Source organism: Microcaecilia unicolor, chromosome 4 (genome assembly GCF_901765095.1).
Source record: "Microcaecilia unicolor chromosome 4, aMicUni1.1, whole genome shotgun sequence".
Classification (NCBI taxonomy): Eukaryota; Metazoa; Chordata; class Amphibia; order Gymnophiona; family Siphonopidae; genus Microcaecilia; species Microcaecilia unicolor.
Genome location: NC_044034.1, coordinates 340,005,346 through 340,027,565, shown reverse-complemented (window position 1 = coordinate 340,027,565; position 22,220 = coordinate 340,005,346). Strand labels below are relative to the sequence as shown.

Below are 22,220 nucleotides of genomic sequence, written 5' to 3'. Positions count from 1 at the left end.
TGGCTTCGGCTCTTTCCCGCCCCTCTGTACAATCCAGCCCCATAGTGGCTGGTGACCTAAGCAGCAGACCCGAGACAGTGACACACCCACTGGGGGCACGGGTCCAGGGACTGCCTGCTGAAATCATCAGCTCACTTGGTCAGGTGCCTAGCTCAGGGTTTCAGCCTTCGGCAGATCCACCCAGTTTTAGCAATACACCTGCCCCGAGGTTCTCTACACCTGGTAGTGATCAGCGGCATTTCAAGCCGGAACCCAAGAAAGGAATGTCTATGGAGAGGCAAGCATATATTATAAAGATGCTACGCACCGTAATAGCGCCTTTTAAAGCGTCTACCTCGGTATCCATAGAAACCCATCTTAAGGCAGTGCATGAACTCCTGCAGACCATGCACGTCTCTGCTGAGGATGACATCAGAGCCCTCCTCAAATGGACCTTTAGTACCGAGTGCCATGAAGTTCTAGATTTGATCATGTCCGATAACCCCGATCTACGGTCAGTGGAGCAAGCCTTAGCGAAGCGCTACGGTCTCTTTGCCAACTCTCTTGAAGCTAAGCGTGCAGCGTATACTATTAGTTGTAATCCGGAGGAGAGTCCGCGGGAGTGGGCCCATCGCTTGAAGCGTGCATTTTACCAAGGGGGGGTGCCGCCTGATTCTAAAGATCTTGAATTTGGTGATTTCAGGGAACTTTTTATACAGGGTCTGCCTGATCCGATAAAGATTCCCTTGGCAGGAAAAAACGCAGAACCCTATTCCAGCCTTCTAAAGCAGGCTGAAGGAATTTTTGAAATCTGCCGCGCCAAGCCAATAGCCGAGACTCCGAAACCGGCATCCAAGAGTCGCAACAGGGTGATACCACCCGCTGTTTGTGCGGTCACTTCCACGCTTTCTCTGGAAAACAAAGCGCCGAGACCAACTACGCCGCCGGGCTCTCAGGCCCTGCCGCGGGATGCAGCGCCTCCTATTGCACAGGAGGGACAGCAACAACCTAAAAAGAAGCGGTTTAATCAGAAGAAGTGGAATGCAGAGAAGATCTGTGCTATGCAAGCTCAGCTGGACCAATTGATGGCAAGATGTTCAATCGCGGAGTCTAGCAATGTACCCAAGACACCTCCATCTCATAAAAAGGTCAAATTCCAGAAGCAGAAGGACCAGTCTTCTAGACCGCCGACCCCTCCAGGGCTTAGTGTTAAATCTGTTGAGGTGGAACAGCCATCCTCTTCGGAGGAAGAACAAGCATGACTAGACGTGGCCACAGAACCTGTTACCGCAAGCGTCCCCACTGTCCACGTGGATGCGTTGTCGCCCATCAGTGAGGAGTCCCCCGTGAACCATGCTGCGTCGCAGCCCTCGAACCCGGAAGGGCCTCTTTCAAAAGACTCATCCCAGGAAGTCAGGTATTTTCTAGGTAAGCTTATATCTAAAGGTTACAGATATACCGTGGAGTTGTTAATTCAACAAGTACTTTCCTGTGAAGGTCTCCTGGATACAGCCTCAGAGGTGACTTTGGTCACCCAGGGCCTGTTTCAGAAACTAGAGGCATCTCTAGGGGGGGGTCGGGATGTGCTGCATGTCACACCGAGCGACTTGTCACTGGTGGCCTATGGCAATCAAAGTATTGGAACTGTGGGACAGGTTTGGCTATCTTTACAGCTTGGACAGATGACCGTCAGGCACCCAGCCATCATCACTACCAGTGAGGGCGAAGAATTTCTGATTGGAAATGACCTTTTGAAGAGATTTCGGCCTGTTTTGGATTATGACGAGGAAACGATCTGGTCTAAAGTCACTCGACCCCTTAAATATGTGCGAGGGAGATACTGGCGTACAGTCGGTGATGCCAACTCTGTGGAGCTACAGGACACTCCCCTGCGGACTGATCTCCGGTGTTCCGCGGATCCGCCCATGCGGGAGCCTCCGTTGACAGAGGCACAAAAGGGGGATCAGAAGCATGAAGAGCTGGTGCAACAAGCGGACCATCTAGAGATTGTTTCACAGGACTCAGCATCACTTGAAATCTCATCTCCTATCTCTGTTCCTGATTTTGCTCATCCTTGCAAGGTGACTGTCATCACCCGGAAAGGTGATGAATTCACCATACCAGTTCAAGTGGCTAACACCCCATTGCTTCAAGCTACTTTACTGTTCACTAGTGATCTCTCCTACATCAGTGACTCGTTGTACAGCCAAATTCGTAAGTCTGTACAACTTCCCTTCAGCAGATGTTCCTCTACTTCGGTACAGGTACCGGGACAAGGCTCCAAGCCGCTTGACGGAATATGTGGCCTTCCCTTGACTGTGGGAAAGAAGACATTCACCCACCACTTCTCTATTGTCCGGGGCTTGAGGGAACCCTTATATGTGGGGTCAGATTGCCTTGCACGACTGGGAGTTTATGTGGACCTGGTGAATCTAGTCCTGTGGAGTAGAATGCAGAACAACCCAGTGGAACTTGAACCTACGGCTGTTTGTTTGAAGTCTGGACAGACCATTCCCCAGGTCTGTGAGGTAGTCTGTGACAAGGATGTAACCATTCCAGGAAGAGTTCGGGATTTTTCCCTCAAGCTTCGCCTCGCTCAAGGACAACGTCTGCTGGATGATGTAGTGTTCTTTAACCCACATGCCCACTTTCGAGACCTTGGATTGGCAATTGGTGTTCTGCCATGTTTGGAGGTCACCGGTACCACCTTATACCTGTTGGTCACCAATCCACAGTCTGCTGAAGTTGAGCTATCTGCTGGAGATTCTGTTGGCTTTCTGGTTGGCCAGTCCTTCCATGATGTCGAAGTAAGTTTGCCTATCCTTGGCAGGCTGCCTTCTTCTTGGGACACCTGCCAGGGGGGGGAGACGACTGACAGTTGGTTTACCTCTCCCAGGGGCCTCATATCTCTCGAGTTTGTTTGGCCCTATGATGCGACGTGTGCTCAGGTACAGGTGGAAGATGACTTCTTGGTTCTGTCCAGGGAGATGTCTGTACCTCAGAAGCCTCGAAGGGTGAATTCTGTGGAAACCTCAACCTTGCAGGAGGACATTGAAGAACAGGTCGAAAGAGCTAATCGCACCATCGTGACCATTCTGAAGAAGTATGTGTCATCCTCAGGTAAGAATTGGGACATTGTTTTACCATTGGTCCTTATGGCGATTCGTTCCACACCCCACCGTTCCACCGGAGTGTCTCCTTTTGAGATGATGACAGGTAGGGAAATGACATTACCAATTCATTTGTTGTACAGGACTAATGATGTGAACTTGTCCAGTGCTACCTCCACTCATGAATATGTCACCCATTTGCGTAAGCATTTGCAAAGTGCCTTTGCCTTTGCTCAGAAAAATTTGGAAAGTAGCGCTAGAGGTAGAAAAGCCTATTATGATCAAGGGACTACCTCTAAAGAATACCAAATTGGCGACAAGGTATTCTACTTCAATTTTGCCAGAAACAAGGTTAAAGAAAGGAAGTTTCTGCCTAGTTGGCGTGGTCCATTCCCAATAGTGGAAAAAGCTTCACCTGTGGCTTACCAAATTTGCCTCAAGAAAAATACTAAGGGTGAAGACACCCTTAAATGGGTCCACATCAATCAGTTGAGACCACGTCATCCCAGTCATTTGATTCCAGACGTAGGTGTTGATGACACGAACTGTACTAACACCCCAACAGCATAGTCTGTTTTCTTTGTACCTTGCAGATGCAGAAAAGAACCCTGATGATCGTGTTCTGGATCTCCGTGCTGCTGGGATCGTGGTCCAAGATGATCGAACCTGGTCCCATGTCTGGAGTTGTTCTGCAAGATACCCCTGGTTTCCTGATTACCCAGTCCCAGATTGTTCCACAGAAAGTAGTTGTGTCCCTTGACCCAATGCATGTGCTACTGAAACATTTCAATATGAGTAACTTATCTCTGTCTGCTGTTACCCATTCCTGGTTTTTCAATTATATGCAAAATGCCCGTGCACAAGTGAAGAACATTTTGCATCAACTGGACAAAGTCATGGTACAACCTATGCAACCTTATAATTCCAGGTCCAGATCTAAGCGTTTTCTTGGTCTGGCCGGTGGTTTGATTTTTTCTGCCATTGGTTCACTTTTTGGTATTTCCATGTCTGTTGCCAATGTAGTTTCTGTCCAAAAGCTGCAGGCCAATATACAAGCCATCCAAGCAGACTTGAAAGCCATCGAGACCAAATTGGTAGTCCAACAGAGCCAACTTGTGGCCCAGGGTAAAACTATTGCTGATACGGTCACTCTTGTGAATTTACATACACATAAAATTAGTGCTAACACAGCTGATTTGTTGACAATTAAAGGTACCATGAATGAAGACCGTGTGTTTATACAACCTGTTAAGGACCTTATCCAGGATTTATTCAGGGAAGTAGATACTAGTGTTAGTAAGCTAATGCAGGGACAGATACCAACGTACCTGATACCATCTGATGTTGTTAAAGATGCCTTTGCCAAAGTTACCCGTTTGTCTATTGAACCTTTTCAAATTCAAATCGCATTTCATTTAGGTACTGCCTTTCCCCTTTATTTGGATATGGAGCGTATGGAAATTGCCTTCATCCTTAATTTGCCATTTATTATGCCTGAGAATGTATACCAGCTTAAACAAGTTGTAAATGTTGGTACTTGGCATGAGAATTTGTACCTTAATGTTGATACACCTAAGTATGTTGCTTACCAACAGGATGCTCCGCAACATTATTTGGTCCCTAACTTAGACCTTTGCCACAAAACTAAAGATGTTAATTGGCTATGCCCTGGTAAACCTTTCCTGAAAGACACAACAGAAGCTCTTTGTGGCTTGTCCACAGAGAATGTCCAAGAGAAGTGTAAGGCTACCGTGTCAAAATATGACGATTTTTCTGATACCACTGTGGCTGTACTAGATACGGTATGGTTAGTTAGCACACCTAGTACGGAACTTACTGTCACCTTTCAGAAGCATGATGTAATCAACCGTTACACTCTTCCTTGCAATGTTTGTGTGATCGCTGTACCCAAGTATGCTGTTGCCCATGTAGGAGGAGTTTCCCTGTTTTATCTTGACACAGACCCGGTTGTTTCTGAGTTGGAAGTGCTTGATGTATTTCGTGGACATCCTATTGACTTTGCTATGGACCTTATACCATTTTTACAGTCCAAAGACTCTCACACTGTTGAATTATCTGTTGACCATGAGACTCTCGAGGTTGCAGATTACAAACGTCGTTCATCTGATGTCACCCAGTTCCACATGTCCACTCACGTTGTCATCCCACTTTTGACCATCTCGTGGGTCATCATGCTCCTGTGTGCTGTAGTGTTTTGGAGAGACCTTCGTCATTTACGCTATCGCGTAAACACTTTGTCTCCTACGGCGATGAGATTGCAAGACTTTATGTAGTTACATCTGACCAGAGTTTTGCCAACGATTTATTCCGTTCACTTTTCTGTACTAATATGCTTTGCTTTGCAGGATGTGATTTTCATGATCTATGTGATTATGGTTCATGATTTGTTTGATTAATTTTCATGTGTTAAGATTAACTAACTGCACATGCGGGTTCTATTATTCAGTATTTTGCTGTATTAGCATTTGTGATTTCCTTGTGAACATTATTTTGCTTAATTGAACTGTTTGAAGAGCGTTAGTTTGCATTAGTTGAGATTTACTTTGAAACTTTTTGTAGTTTTGACCATGAAGTTTGTACCTGAATCCTGACTGAACTGTCTGGCTTATTTTTGTAGTTAGGTTGGAGAAGGCCTTTACTCCTTTGCAGTAATTTCCATCTCCAAGGGGGGGAATCTGTAGGAGTATTTGCTGTGATCTCACCCACCCTGTGTGCATATGAGAGCACCTTTACAGCCAAAATGGACGCTGCAACCTTTCACCTATATGTCTGACTACCAACTGTGCAGAAGTCAGCATTTCAGCTTGTAATAGATTTACTGAAGTCTGCACCACCTTCAAGGTCACTCTGTATCGGGGGAGAATGCATGTCCTCGAGGGAGAGAGAGAGAGAGAGCTTACGAGATAAGACGGACAAAGGAAGCTTCATACAGATGCTGGGAGTACATGGTGGGATGATTTCTGATTGGCTCCCAGAAAACTGATTGGTCTGAGAAGCGGGAACAGAAAGACAGACAAGTTGCTGAAGAGCAGAGGAAGAGAAGAACAGAAGAACAGAGGAGAAGAACACTTGCATTTCTGCAAGCACCTGATTTACCTGAGAGACTTACTGATAATACCTGGCAAAGCTTTTCCCCAGGTTACAGCTGTCTACAGGATCTATACTGCGTCTGTATCATCTGTGGCTGATCAAGACAAGTGCATCACCTGAGCTTGTGGGACCTCGCTGAGACATTCGGCTGAGGAATCGGAAGGAATCTGATCTGGTGACCGGGACGGTGAGATCATAGTTTACTTCCTTCAGGCTGGGTTAGATAATTAGTCTGTGCTCGGACCCATCAGATGTGTGACGTCAGGATTTATGATCTAGTTGCTGTTAGCCTAGTATAAGATTTGTGTGGTAATCATTAGGATCTTGGTATTGTGTTTATCTGTTATTACAGATTTTAGCCCATAGGATAATCATAGTTATTCTCTATATTTTGGTATCATTGTGCATGCAATCAGGAATTGCTGATGCTATAGGCTGATAAGAGTTTTCTATATTTTTGTATATAACGCTGTATAAATAAACTAATATATTCCATTGGTCTGTCCGTTATTTTCCATGCAGCTAAGGTTGGGCAGAGGCCACGCCCCCTAGACATAAGCGAGTACATAGGTAGGAATTGGCCTCTTACAAAATATATATATAACCACCTACACTCCTTCCTGCACAACAGCCGAGGAACTGCTGCAGGCCAGGCCAGGCCCGTCTCTTAGTATCGCACCAGCTGTTCCGGGGCAGAGGGAGCAGGGAACCAGTGGAGCAGACAGGCGGGCGGCTGCTCTCTGCACTCTCCAGCAGCGTGCACCCGGGGCGGACCGCCCCCACCGCCCCGCCCTTGCTACGCCATTGGGTTTAGCAGAGGGCTGCTGACTGCAAGCTCTGACAATCCTCAGTGGGCCTCATTGGTTCATATTCACACTACCAAAATTTAGTTTTCAATTTCGGCTAAAACCAGACAATAAGTTTCAGCTGCACTTTCAGTTTTGGCTGAAAGTGGTCAGACAGTTTTTGGCTGGAAAGCACACTGCCAACTTCCTCATTTCTGAGGCAACTTGGGGGCAGTGGATCTTTTTGGCCAGTGGGCTTGGGTGTCTCTGCCAGACTTTCAACACGTGCTGCAATTGTGGAGGGGGCCTGAACCCAAAGTAGAGGGGACCCAGGCCCCCAAGGACCTCCCTGTGGCTATGCCACTGTATTACAGAAAAACAAAAAAAGGGTCAACAAACAGTGAGGAAGACCAAATCAAAAGAAAGAGAAACCCGAATTTGATAAAATGCCCTTTATTGTAAGTTGAGGCATACAACTTCAGTGGAACAGGATTAATGAGACTCGACATGAGCCGTGTTTCGTCATTACGAACTGCATCCGGGGTCCATATCCTTGCACGTACATGCAAAAATGACTTTATGTGTGAGCTGAACCACCAAGATGATCAGAACAAATGAAACAAGACATTTCACATGGTATTCCCCCCCTTTGCTTTTTCTACCCTAGCACACCAGCTGTGCCCCTTCTGAAGTGCTACTCCAAACCCATTTAGGCGGAGATTCAATATATGGTGCCTAAAAAAAAAAAATGGCACTGACATCAGTGCTGAATAAGATAATCGGCACCTAGATTTAGGCGCCGATTATAGAATATGCTTAGTTGATATTTCAGCACCTAAATCTGCACGCATCCACTTACACCAACTGAAACCTGGGATAAATCCCGGCACATAGATTTAAGCACACTGGGCCATATTCTATAACTAGGCAACTAAATTTCAGGACGCCCATAAAACACCCATTTCCCCACCCATAATGTGCACGTTAGAAGTTCGGCGCATATCATTATAGAATACACTTAGCGAGCTGTGCGCCTAAATTCTAATCAGTGCCCATTATTGCTTGTTAAATGCTGATATAAGTTGCTCATTAGCTTGTTCAGTCAATTAAGCTACGTGCAGTGTTACAGAATCTGTGCCAATTTTGACACCCAAATCTAAGCGCACTATATATAAACCCGGGGGTCAGTGGCTGGCTGGTGATGTTCTTGAGCTACAGCCACAGAAGAAAACCTGATCCTGATTTGTTTTCTGTATCCATATTGTAGTATAATTGTATTGAAGTCACAAAAAAAAAGTCTTCATATACATTTCAACACTAGCTAGTCTGGGAGAACCACTATACAGAACCATTTATTTACAGCAGGGGTTCTTAACCAGTACTTCTCGCATGAAGAGGTCCAATGGGGTGCAGAGAAGGGTCTTGAAATCTAAGACAATCTTGTTTGGGGGGGAGGGGAATTGTGAACGAGGGCTACCATTAAAGATGTCATACTAGTTTAGCACAGGATCCCATTTTATGTAATGAGGTCCTGAGTTAACATAGCATGACTTGTGGTAAAATAACCCAAGTTACCAAGGAGTAACCTAATGGTTAGTGCAGCGGTCCGAGAACCGGAGGAACCAGGTTCGATTCCCTCTGCAGCTCCTTTTGACTCTGGGCAAGTCACCTAACCCTCCACTGCCCCAGGTACAATACTTAGATTGTGAGCCCACTAGGGAAAGAAAAAGTGCCTTCATACAATAATTGAAAAGTGCTTTGATTATATCACAGGAAGACAGTTATGTTAAATCCCGTTACCCTTACCCTCCTTGTGACTCGTGGCAAGTCACTTAACCCTCCATTTTTCCAGGTTCAAAACAAATACCTGTATATAATATAGTAGCCGTTAAGCCCGTAACAACGGGCTAGTTTTTTGTTTTCCTATGGCCTCCCCCCGTCCACCAACCCTGCTCTCTCCCCTGCCCTCCCCCCAAGCATCTGTTTCCCTCAGTTCCGCCCCCTCCTTCCCTCCCTGCTCCCTCCTCCTCCTCCGATTTCCACGCCCATGTCCAAGCCCTCCTCCCTATTGGGTTGTACTGCTGGTGGAGGCGGGGCTTGGACTTCTACACTCTCAGCGTTCCGACTCTACTGCGCATTTGCAGGTGAGTCGGTCACTTGCCGTTTATATGTTTGATACACATATGAGAAGCTTAAAGACACATGGAGTAAAGATTTGGGATATGAGTTGAAAGGAATAAACTTTGCAAAACTGATCAAAGATATACCCAGGCAAGTGTGGGGGGGGGGGGGGGGCTGAGCTGCAGGAGAGCCAATTTAGGGTTATACATCAGGGATACATAACACAATCACAAGCAGCAAGGGCGGGCTGGATTTCTGATGCCCAATGTCCTAAATGTCACACAGAGAGGAATACCTTTTTACATGCATTTTGGAGATGTGATAGAATAAAATCATTTTGGAGAGCAACACAGAAATACTTAGAACAAGTATTAGGGCAAAGGATACTCCCCTCCTGGAGAGGAGTACTTTTGAATAAAAGCAATGCATATGGGATATCAGATAAAAATTTGGAGTTATTTTCATGTAAGGCATTTGCAGTGGGCAAAAAGAGCATACTGAGACACTGGATGCAGGCAGAACCACTGGATGCAGGCAGAAGCTTGCCAGGTGCCCTTGGCCTGGATTGGCCGCTGTCGTGGACAAGATGCTGCTCTCAATGGACCCTTGGTCTTTTCCCAGTGTGGCATTACTTATGTACTGTTTGGCTTTGGAGGAACAGGTTCCACGAGCTGTGGGAGGCTAGGGAGGTTTATGGAAACCCAAAGAGAAGAAAGAAATTTATCAATATATGGAACCTATATATGCAAAATATCTCTCATAAAGCAAGAAGTGCCATACTCAATAAATTAGGAATACCCTAGTTCAAGGGGAACCAAGGGAAAATACGCTCCTTGTGTAAGATTGGTTAAAGGTAGCTGATAAATTACGGAAGAACTTGCTAGTATGAAGTATGAAGCTCTTAACTTTGAGGATATGGGGGTGGTGGTTAAGTGGGGGGTAAATGTTAAAAAAGTGATGATACAGATACGACGTAAGTTAATGTACAAGAAATGTCAGTATGATTACAGAACGTCTGCTCTTAATAATTCTGTTTTGAATGTCTGTTCATCAATAAAAATCGTTTACAAATATATGTTTGATACACTTTGATTGCTATCACAGAAAGGCGGTATATCAAATCTCATCCCTTTTTCCGTTCCCACACCCTGAAGTTCCCAAAAGATCTTACTTCCTCACCAGTGGTCTAAAAGTCATGATCTAACACTAAAGGCCTGATTCACCAAGGGATATCTATCATTCTGTGTCTATGAGAAAAGATCTTGCTGAACCAAGCCTTATACAATGAAACAGGGGTAGTCTCTGAGGGATCCAGGGCCTTAGACTAAATATCATTGTGGGGCTAGGCCCCTCTCCCAACAAGCAGCGCTCATCCAGTCCCAGGTCCTTTAATCTTCTTCACCTGCTTCCTATATTAGGCAGTGGTTCCCAAACCTGGTCCTTGAGGCACCCCAGCCAGTCAGGTTTTCAGGATAGCCACAATAAATATTCACGAAATAGATCTGCATGCAGTGGAGGCAGTGCATGCAAATCTCTCTCATGAATATTCATTAAACCTGACTAGCTGGGGTGTCTCCAGGCCCACTGCTCTACTGCGACTCTTCTTGCAGGGGGTCACTACACTTCCTCTAGAGGAGCAGTTCAGTGATCTCTCTGAATTGTTCATGCTAAATACTGCTATACAAGATAACATAATTTAAACATCACCTCATTGAACCACATGGGAGACAGAGGAAGCAACAGCACACATAACGCAAAAAGAATTACACAATGCAACAAGAAGTTAGATATGCCAGGGCTGAAGCTGCAGAGGGAGTATTGCTGTGTGCAAACAACCCCCCCCCCCCTCCGCTGATTCACAGATCACCCTGTATCCTTAAGTAAACTACTCGCCTCTTTTATACCCATTTATGTTCCACTTTCAGCAACTTATTCTAAACATGCTTCTACATTTTTCCTTTCATCCCCTGCAAACATTCATGTTTTCACTTAATCCAGTCAAAAGGCATACTATTTCCCATACCCAGTTCTTTTAATCGATTTTGCATCTTCTCCAAAACCCAAGCGTAAAAATCTTCATTGTAAACCTCACTTCAGCCGTAGCATCTCTCTGCTATCCTAGCATTTCGGTAACCAGCTGACTTCAGATTTGTCCGACAGGTTGATCCAGTTTGGGGTTAATTCTACTGCATGCATTGACTTGTAATCTTGCTTTTGTCAGAGGATACAATAGAGAAATTAGAACTGCAGGGACCTGAAAGCAATGGGTAAACCCAGGACAAGATCAACCTGTTGATCAAACCTGAAGCTTACTACATTTGATTTACCCTTAATTTTTATTTCAGAGTTTTAATTATATACCTCAAAAAATCTCTGGTAATCCCTGACACAGCTTATCAGCAACATGCTGGCCGCTGTTGGTGGGATCACGCTTTGAATTTCAGATATGTTTTTCACAAAATATTTTCACTGGTAATTGATCCCATGTTTATGCTGGAAGGTTTTTTTTTTTTTTTTTGCTGATGAGGTATTTACTCAAGAAGTCAGTATAAAGTTATTTAAACTTTTTATGACTAGGTTCTGAGGGTTTTTTTTCCTTCCACCATGTTGTGTTTATAAAATACTTGCAGCTTTGAGGGTATTCTACAAAAACTTATGAGTGTTATCTGACTGATTTCATAAATTTGCTCCACTTTTCCATTTTTTGTTGTTGTTGTTCAGATCAGAAGTACTTTTTCATATCATCTTCAGGTATGATTCACAGCAGTTCTTCCAATAACTCTCACAACAGGTAGGCTTCTTGGTTTCTCTCTGGAATTCTCCACTTGCCTGATTTTTCTGTGAGTGTAAAAGACCAAACCTCCACAATATCTAACCCAAAGGATATGCAGAGGCAAACAATGTTTTGATCCGTTTTTGTGGAGCTTTACCCAAAATTGAGAACATTTCCTAAATTGTTCATACCATGTTCAATTTAATAAAAGCAACGCACAGCATAACTTTATTTTTTAAGTTATTCATTATCGAGAGGACATCAAGCATAGACATGAAACAGAAAAATCTACTTTTCAGGAAACTATGAAATGGAAAAAACCACTGAATCAGAATTCAATACCATATACAAAATAGAAAAAAATCACCCCTGGAATAAGATAATCAAATGTGAGGGGTTAGAGGATAGGGGGTCAAGGAAATCACGGGAACAGCGGTCAAAGAGAGCAGGGGAGCACCGACAAAAAAGGTTTCAATGCCAAGGCCCCAGTATTCAGAGAGCTCGCCCTCTTGTGGCTGAAAGGCCGACGGAAGTAATGAAGAGGGGTAGGAACTATCAATCCCAGAATCCCTCTCTTCCCCACCGAGCTATGCAGAAGCTAGGAGATGGGATCGAGGATTGGGAGATGGTTTCTGATGACGGTAATGAGGGACAGATGGGGAGATTGGGGGAGAAGGAAGCTGAGCAGGGTCGGTCCGGGCCGGGTCCTGGAAGGGTGTCCCGGCTACACAAGTTAAGGAAAAATCTTACAGAACAGACACCAGTGAGGAATCACATTAAAGCAAGAATATTAATCCTTCTCTTACCCAGCTACAGATGATAGAGAAGACATAACCAGAGGGGACCGAATCAGTAACCCCCCCCCCACCAAGTGCACATAATGGGCTCTAGTAAGCATTGGCACAGAGTCCTTAGAATCTGTAAGATCTCAAAGTACTTCTTAACCATGCCCTCTAAAAGACGCGAGGAAATTTAAGTAAGTTCATAAACTGCAAATTTAAACAATGCTCAAAATTCTCCATGACTTCCAACTTCTGATGAGTCACCATTTTATCTTTAATCAATGCAATTTGGCCTGATTGCAGACCTTTCATCTTTTGTTCCAAAGCATTTAGTCTCTTTCCTTCGAAGGATATCTATGGATTCTCCAAACGCATCGAGTCTGCTGCTAGGAGATATTTCTAATGTAAGATCAATTCTCTGGAAAAGCCCTTCAGATGGGGACCTCACTGGTCTCACACTTGGCGTTTCTTTGTCTTACTGAAACCTGTATAAAAACAAGTGGGAAATCTTCCTTACGTGATGTCTATCCCTCTAGGGTCTCTTTCTTTTCTAAACCTAGAGATGGCAGGAGTGGAAGTGGTATATCATCATTCTACCATATTTGTGTCTCTTGTCACGATCTGTCTGCTCCATACCTTGGACATTCTAAAGTTCTGTTATCATCTTCCCTTTGTACACGCTGAGATTTTCAGGAGCTGTTGACCTCTCTCTGAAATGAGTAGCCATTTTTCTGATTTGACTATACTTAGGGCCCTGTTTACTAAGCCACGCTAAAGACACCCATATATTCCTATGGGTGTCTCTAGCATAAGCGCGCACTAATTTTTAGCATACGCTAAAATCACTAGCGCACCTTAATAAACAGGGCCCTTAGCGACTGCAACCTGCACTGGAGAATCCCCAGAGAAATCAAGCTAGAGATATACTCACTAAATTGGAAGCCCCTTCTTTTCACAATCTGTTACTTTTCCAAAACATTTTGCAGGCCATATGCTTGATCTTATCTTTTTACCTACCTAATCTCCTTATCTAAAATCATATTATTCCTGGGTCTGAAAAGAAATGGCAGGGTGGTCAATTATCCATCTCAACTAAGGACGCTCCTCTCATAAAGGATCTATTGTGGTTAGGAATATTTTGGCTATTTCCGATGGCTCTTACTTCCATTGCTTCCTTCTTTCCAGTCAACGTCTTTGAGCTAGATTTAGAAGCTCAAATCCAGTGATGGGGCTTAATCTTCAGTTATCTTACATGTTATAATTCCTCCTAAAATATAGTTCCTAAACCCTGTTTGGAAAAAAGAGTTGCATCACCCAAAACTTTGCTGAAGAGACAACTGCAGCATGTAGAAAGAAGATGGCACAGGTCTACAGCTCACATTGATAATCTTAGATTGTTCTACAGCAAACATCCTATTACTCTAAACTTAAAGCTTCTTGTGGTTCTCATCCAGAGAAACTATTTCTTATTTTCTCTTCAATTACAAAGGCTTCATCTTCTCTAGAAATCTGATGTCCCACAATCTTTCCAGATTCTCTGGCCTCCTTCTTCAATTCTGAGGTATGGGATCTCGGATCTTCTCTGGCTTCTTCTATTCTGCCTTCTATTACATCCACTTACAGGAAGAATCTTTCATCTTCTCTTCCCTATTCAATTTAACTACTGAATTTGCTTGGACTAATTCTCTCATTGATAAATACAACCTTTATATTGGCTGACAACATTTCCTCCGTCTCCAATAAAAAAACAAACAAAAAGCATCCTCTTATTCTGGGCTCCTACCAATTTTTCTCGTTTGCCCCTTATTGAAGCAATCTTCCCCGGATATCACTGATCCTGCTAGTTATCATCCAGGCTCTAACCTCCTTTTTGCCTCCAAAGTTCTTGAAAAAGTGGTTCTTCAACTCTTCTTGTTTCTAGAAAAAACAAAAACACAAATACCCTTATCCAAGGCAAGCTGGCTTCCACACTGACCATGCCACAGACCTTGATTTTTTTTGTTTGGTTAATGAATTATGTTGCAAATCCAAACTGAACCAACAGGCTATCATCATTTACCTAGATCAGTGATGGGCAACCTTTTGAGCTTGGTGTGTCAAAATTCGCCAAAAAACCGAGCATAACTCGGGTGGTGTGTCACTTCGAGAAAAAAACCATAATTTCGCGATATTTATAGTTTAAATAACAAAAATGTATAATTGTAATATATAACTGTATTTAATAAACCAAAACCTATTTATTTAACTTACCTGCTTAGTGACTTCTTTGTTCATCTGTCAGTCGGTTTCTTTTGTTGGTCTTGATATTATTTAACTTGTGTGGGGTGCCGTGAACTAAGATAAGTGAGGGGGAGGGGGAATTCTTTAACTAATCTGCCTATTAGTGACTTTTTTGTTGCTGAATTTCATTGGCTAAATCTTCAATTGAAGGTTGGTATTTTGTACACTTCAAGCCCAAGCAAGCACTACTAACTTCATCTTTCAATCTGTTTCTTTTGTTGGTTTTGATATTATTTAACGCTGAGAATAAGGTTTCACAAAACTACGTAGAGGGAAAAATTGTGAGTAAAGCCATTGCTATATTTTTCAGGGTGCTAAAAGTGTCTGGTAATCGGATCCAGGCACTCCAAATTTCCTGGTAACTCAGATATTCTCTTAATAATTGCATCTTTATTCTGCATATCGTGAAATAGAACTGGTGCACATCTTAGGAGAGTTTCTTTAATAAATTCTCCCTCACTGAGTGCTTTTCCATGCTGAGCTATGGAGTGAGCAATGCTCAAACTTGCAGATGTTAAATTTGTAGAACCTTTTACAAATTTAAGGATGGACTTAGATTGGCTCTTATAAAAGTGTAGCTGCCTGGAAATGTATTCCTTCCTTTCATCCTCACTTTTTTTCAAGAGCTGGGAATGATTAGTTTCAAAATGCCTATTTATATTCCACGTTCTGCTTACTACCGTTTCAGTACATAGAACGCAAAATGATCTGCCATTTTTTTCTATAATGCCATACATCTCGGTCCATGTCTCTTGAAAGGGTCGGCTACTGCTACTACCACTTCCTTTACTTAACCTTGGTTTTTTATTTTTTGGGTTCTCCATCAGGGGGACAGTGACAGAAGATAGAATTATAGATAGCCTGTTAGCCCTGCAGGCAATTAGGGGTTAACTAGCCTAACTGACCACCTTATGTAAATTAAGATGGCTGCCGCTATTTCTAATGGCGGGAAACGGCACCCATAGCACATGCCCTCGCCTCTCCCAGCCTCCCCCTCACCTATCTCAGCAATGATGGTCAATTAGAAATCCACGACACCCCAGAACAGTAGATTGGATGATGGTTGCTGTGGTTATGTGGTAATGGCGATCACAGGGCCCCCAGAGATGCGTCCCCCACAGCATTCCGCTGCTCTCTGCTCCGCCGGCCGGAAGTGAGGTCAAAGATCCCCTAACGGCCGTGCAGGAGCCGAGGCAGAGGGAGCAGCAGGGAGGGAACAAGCGGAGGACTCGGAGGGAGCCAATAGGAGCGCACACGGCACCCCCCCAGCGGGTAAACATGCACCGGGGGGGGGGGGGGTGATTTCGCCGGGGAGGGGGAGGTCGCGCTGCACCTGGGGGGGGGACGCATCGGCGATCCGCCCCGGGGAACGCCGCTGCTTCTCTGTATGCGGCCACATGCGGCCGCGTGTCACCGAAAATGGCTAAGCATGTCAGTACTGACACGCGTGTCATAGGTTCGCCATCATGGACCTAGATTTTAATGCCACTTGTGATCTTGTTGATCCATCATTTCTCTTGAGCTATTTACTGGTGATAGGAAACACTGCTTTATAACAAGTCTGTCCTGGAGTACCCCCTCGCCAGTCAGGTTTTCATGATATCCACAATGAATGTGCATGAACAGATTGATTTGCATACACTGCATCCAATGTATGCTAATCTCTTCATACATATTCACTGTGGAAATCTTGAAAACCTGACTGGCTAGGGGATACTCAAAACTAGGTATACACAAGTATCCTTTATTCCACTATTTCCCATTTCCATTACCATAGCTTTTCAGTGAGGATTGGCAATTGTTACTCAAAAACTTTCTCTTTAGCTCTTGGTGTTCCTCAAGGTAACTGTCCTTTCTCCAACCCTATTTGTCTTTGGTTCCTTTGGCCATAATTTTACAATATACAATACATACTGTATATTTTTATGGATGATATTCAGAATTTTTCACAGACCATCTTCATCCTAATTTAACCACAGTACCCTTTGAATTCTACAGCCCTCTGGCTTGCTCAACATAAGATGAAATTGAATCCAGCTAAATCTAAGGCACTGTACTCCTTTTCCAACTGCCCAGCCTTGTATTTTAAGGCAGCCAGTTCTCTATTTGACTATATTACTATTCTGTGTTATAAATGTAATTCTTGTTTGACTTTGAACCTCAAATTACTTAGACTGTCTTTCTATGCACTAGACTGATACATTCGGTGAGACCGTATTTTCAGTTAGAGGATCTGAGAACCTTAGGCCTTGCTTTGATCTTAAACCAAACTGATTACTGCAATTCGTTATTTTTTTGAGTTAAATCATTCCTGCATTTGCAAACTTCAAATGGTTCAGACTGCTGCTAGATTTATCTCAAACACTAGTCAATTTCATTGTGTTACTGTTGTCCTCTATAAACTTCATTTTTTCCAATTGTTTTCAGATTGAGATTGTGATTTAAAGTCACAGTTTTCAAAGAATTTAGGCTTAAGTATTGAGTTGTTCCCTTTCAGGTAACAGTGGACAAATGGTCTAGGGATGGAGGACATACCCTGCTGAAGATTTTGAGCATCATTAATAAAGATGACTATAAAGTCCTAGTCAGGATGACCTACGTTGACAGAATGTATATAATTACGAGAAAAAAACATTTTAAAATAATGCATGAATTATATATGCACCTGACATGGGTAGCTAAGGTATGGAAGGAGAAATCAGCAATCTGCTAAAAAAAAATGTAAAATTACAAATGGAACCTGTGTACGCTGCTTTTGAGGGGTGAAGATGCCACAATAATAAACCTTATGGCAAGAACAAGAATTCTGTATTGAAATATGGAAAGGAATAGGAAGCCATTGGTGTTGTATAAAGAGAGGTGTGACGTGATCGAATCTGGAAGCACGGGAGAGAATACAAACTGCTGTGTTTTGGATGACAAATGGAATATTGAGGGAGGTCAGAATATATGAAGTTGCAATAATCCAGTCAGGTAATCAGGAGTGCGTACAGAAGTGTCTCGAGATTGTGAATTATTGTATCATTGTATATTCTGGCCTCCCTTGCTCACAAGATTTATTATTATGGCATCCTCTCTTCACCCCTTCCAGAGCTCTACGTTCCCTAAAAGATAACTGGTTACGACTTCCACCTGCTCAAAGATGCCCACCGTGAGTATACCTGAACTCGTGCATTCTTTTGGCTAGCACCCTTCCTCTGGAACTCCCTTCCTGTCCCTATTTGCCTCAAACATTCCTGCCCTAAATTCAAAATCTCCTAAAAAAAAAAACACCTTTTTGAAACCACTTTTTCCGTTCATGTAGATCCTGTTGGTCTCCCCAGGATCCACTAACATTGCAGCCTCTATTTTTTTTCTCTATCTCCCATTCCTTAATTGGCCTTCTCTTTCCTATCATACTTTGGCATTCTTTTCCTCTTTCCTGTTAATTTTAATAAGTTTTTATGGACATTGCTTTGTCATCTCTAATCAAAAAATGTATCATCTTATTTTCTTCTCTGTTTTATTTTATTCTATTTCTATTGATCATCTCTGGAGGAAAAGCGATTAAATTTTAATAAATCAAATGCACTAACCACTAGGCTACTCCTCAGATTTGCATGCTGCTCTGTTCAGAATGTCTATAATACCAGAAGCTGTCACAAAGCCTGGTAGTCCTTTCCAGTTTCACTTTCAGAGAAGAGGAAGGGGGACAGCAACCACTGGGAGATTAAGGTGTCATGCCTTAATCCATCCAGTTGTCAGCTACTCAGAGCACATTTTTGTATGCTAGACATGATTGAAACACAAAGGACGTCCTTCTTTTTAAGACTTGGATGTTTCTTCTAGTTCAGTAATCATTGCTGGATGCTCTGGTTTTGGGCCCTCCCTAGTCTCACCCAAAACACGCCAGTATCCAGTGCGGGTAGGAGCAAACCCCCATATGCGCCTGTCCTAATGGCTATCGCAGCAGCCTTGCAGTAGTTGGTACTACCATGAGAGGTTGCAGCAGCCACTAGGAGCAGGAGTGGGTGGGGTTCACTTCATCGCTCCTGTCCCTACAAGGGATTGCTTCTGTCCCCACTAGGCAGGACAATGAGCTCCATTGATGCAATTGAGCCCAAGCGGAGACAACAATAGTTACATGCAGAGGGAAGCTCTATAGTTACCTACCTGAGCCCTGTGCAGCAGACTTTGCTGGGCTTTGTGTTGCCTGCAGCTAGTGCTGAAACTCAGGCAGTGGTGCACATGGAGGGAGACCCTCCACACAGCATCTTGAATGTCCCGAGGCTTGCAAGACTCCCCCATCTCCCAGAACTGGAAGCACCTCACTTTTACAAGAAGAATTGCTAGATTTTTTTTTTTTGTTACATTTGTACCCCGCGCTTTCCCACTCATGGCAGGCTCAATGCGGCTTACATATTGTATACTGGTACTTATTTGTACTTGGGGCAATGGAGGGTTAAGTGACTTGCCCAGAGTCACAAGGAGCTGCCAGTGCCTGAAGTGGGAATCAAACTCAGTTCCTCAGGACTAAAGACTACCACCCTAACCACTAGGCCACTCCTGGTCTCGGGGAGAAACTCAGCTCAGAGATGTGTCATGGAGGAGAACAATGGGTAGAAGCCATTGTGGAACTCCAATTGCAGTCCAGAGGCAAGATGTGTGCAGGGGTAGGAAGAGACCGAAGAAGGTGACTCTGGAGGAGATGTTGGGCAGTTGAACGACTCTCAGCTAGTAAATCTGAATAAATTTAGAATTGGACAAGTCTCTCTTCAAGCCCAGGTAACTCTCCACGAGGAACTGTTACAATAGCAGGAAAGTAAAGTGCATTTGGTGGAAATACTACTGAAAGCTTGGCTTGGTTAAGGATAAATTGATTACTCATCAGAAATTGGAAGCTTTGGAAAACTAAGAATATCATTTAAATTTGCGATTCCTTAATTTTCCAAATTCTCCTATTCTATCACCTACTGATACGTGGAGGAGTGGCCTAGTGGTTAGGGTGGTGGACTTTGGTCCTGGGGAACTGAGGAACTGAGTTCGATTCCCACTTCAGGCACAGGCAGCTCCTTGTGACTCTGGGCAAGTCACTTAACCCTCCATTGCCCCATGTAAGCCGCATTGAGCGGGAAAGCGCGGGGTACAAATGTAACTAAAATAAATAAAAAAATATGTTGAAAAAGTACATGATGGGGGATATCGCAGGTCCCTAAGGAAATCATTACCACCAGATAGATGTCCAAGTTATGTGGACTGGAAGAGGTCTAACCAACAAGAAGCAAAAAAAAAAGTAGAGTCAGTAGATAGTTTTCACCGCTATGATATCTAAAGCCACCTTGATTGGTTCTTTTGCAGTGGAGCCAGATCATAACTGGATTATAAGACTGTATTTTTGTGAGGTACATCAGGGAGGGACCGGGTTCAAGGAGAGGCAGGCAGATGCCATGCCACCACAGAGGAGAGACCCACCCATAGTTACGACACTGGCCTAGACTAAAGATGTGAACATGTATAACTGCTCGTGAGCAGGGGTATGTGTCAAGTGCCTAACGCATAAGTGTGGGATTATTTCATTAAATAAACGTGTAAATCATGACTCTGCCCACAGTCTAAACAAAATTTACCCCTGAACACCAGGGTGACATAAAAAGTATGTGATGCCTTGTTGCTCTTTTTACATTTTATATGCACAATCCTCAAGACAATTTTTGGCATGCAAAATGGCTTATCTATGTGAAAAATCTTTTATAAAATTACCTCCTTCATATGCAAGACTTCATACAGACCTGGATTACTATGATCTATTCTGCTTATGTCCCTAATATTTCACCGAGAAGCTCTGAAGAGGGTTTTTCATGATAAAACTCTCGCACACAATCGGACTTTGCCATCCTTAATGAGGAATCTGTCTGGAGACTCGAAGTTTCCAAATTATACTAAATTTCTCATCAACTGGCTCACAGCCATACTTCCAAATTCTCTCAGGTTACTCGCAGATTTGCTGTAGTTATTCCAATTGCAATCAAGCATCTTACTTAAACCCAAATCCATATACACACTTCTGTTTCCAATTATAACACAGAAAAAAAAAAAGAAAACAGTGCCGTCTCTTAACCATACAAAGAGTAAATACAACTCATTGTCTCACCTTGGTTCATTATATCGCAAATTGATTACTGTAACACTGTCTATGCTGGTATCTCACAAACTCAACGACGACGCCTCCAGACAGTCCAAAATTCAGCTGCCCGTCTTTTCTTCCATGCTAAGAAGTTCAATCACATCACTCCACTCTTTCTACATTTACACTGGCTTCCTATTACTTTTAGGTCATGGTTTAAGATCCTAGTCCTTACCCATAAGTTTTTACATTCTGGTACTCCTTCCTATATTTCGGCCCTTGTTATCCCCTACATACTTTCCCGTTCCCTTCGGTCTTTTGACGTTCACAGGTTGGTTGGTTCTTCCTTCCTCAAAGCTTGCATATTATGAATCTACTCACTCTTCTGCTTTCTTTTTCCTTGCACTTAAAATCTGGAATGACCTTCCCCCTGAACTTATGTCCCTGTTATCATTTCCAAAAGTTTAGATCCCTTCTGAAAGCCCATCTGTTGAAACTTGTCTTCAATGTCCCTTTAAACTGAATCCCCTGGCAGCGAGCTCCTGCTACTGGCAAACTGCATGTTCAAATTGCTTTTATTTATTTATTTTTTAGCTCTGTGTCCAGCTCTCATATGACTGACCTCTTTCCTTTTAACACTTTGTACTTCTTTCCTTACCAATTAATTTTAATTTTTTGTATACTGCTTTGACCTTCTGCTATAAAGGTATAATGAATAAACAAACAAATATATCCTCTATTTGTCCCCATCTTCTGCAGAGATAAGTAAACATGCTAAAAACATACTTCTGTGCTATATTCACTGAATGGGGGATCGGAGAAGAACTGCCCACTGTAAACATAGATACATACAGTAGTGGAGTAGATACAACACTTTTGTGGGAAAGAGTACTTGTGTGCAACAAGAAAAATTGGATATGAGCAAAGTCGTGGAGCCAGACAGAATACATCTGAAGTTGGGTGTCTTTTAAAAAAGCACTGAAGACCAATTTGCTTGAGCAGGTTTTTGGAACTAGGGGTGAGTAAGGTTGATGACTGGTGATATATCCCTTCAGTCTGAGTTGATCACTTTGAACAGGCTGTGTCGCATTGCTGCGAGGTTTAGTAAACGGGAGGGGGGGTTAGGTACACAGGTAGCCGAGGCAATATATTGAGAAACAAAGGACTATATTAAAA

At 43.3% G+C, this 22,220-nt stretch overlaps 1 protein-coding gene across 4 annotated transcripts in view; it reads right to left on the bottom strand.

Moving 5' to 3' along the window:
• The window catches only part of TIAM1 (T cell lymphoma invasion and metastasis 1), a 369,616-nt gene that overhangs the window by 232,433 nt on the left and 114,963 nt on the right, over positions 1–22,220 (bottom strand). The window contains exon 1 of one of the 4 annotated variants that reach the window (XM_030202127.1): positions 14,445–14,521. The exons of the other annotated variants lie outside the window; for them this stretch is intronic. The gene's annotated coding sequence lies outside the window, so the exon portion shown is untranslated. Of the gene's footprint in view, positions 1–14,444; positions 14,522–22,220 lie in introns of those variants that run through there. 4 annotated transcript variants of the gene reach the window in all.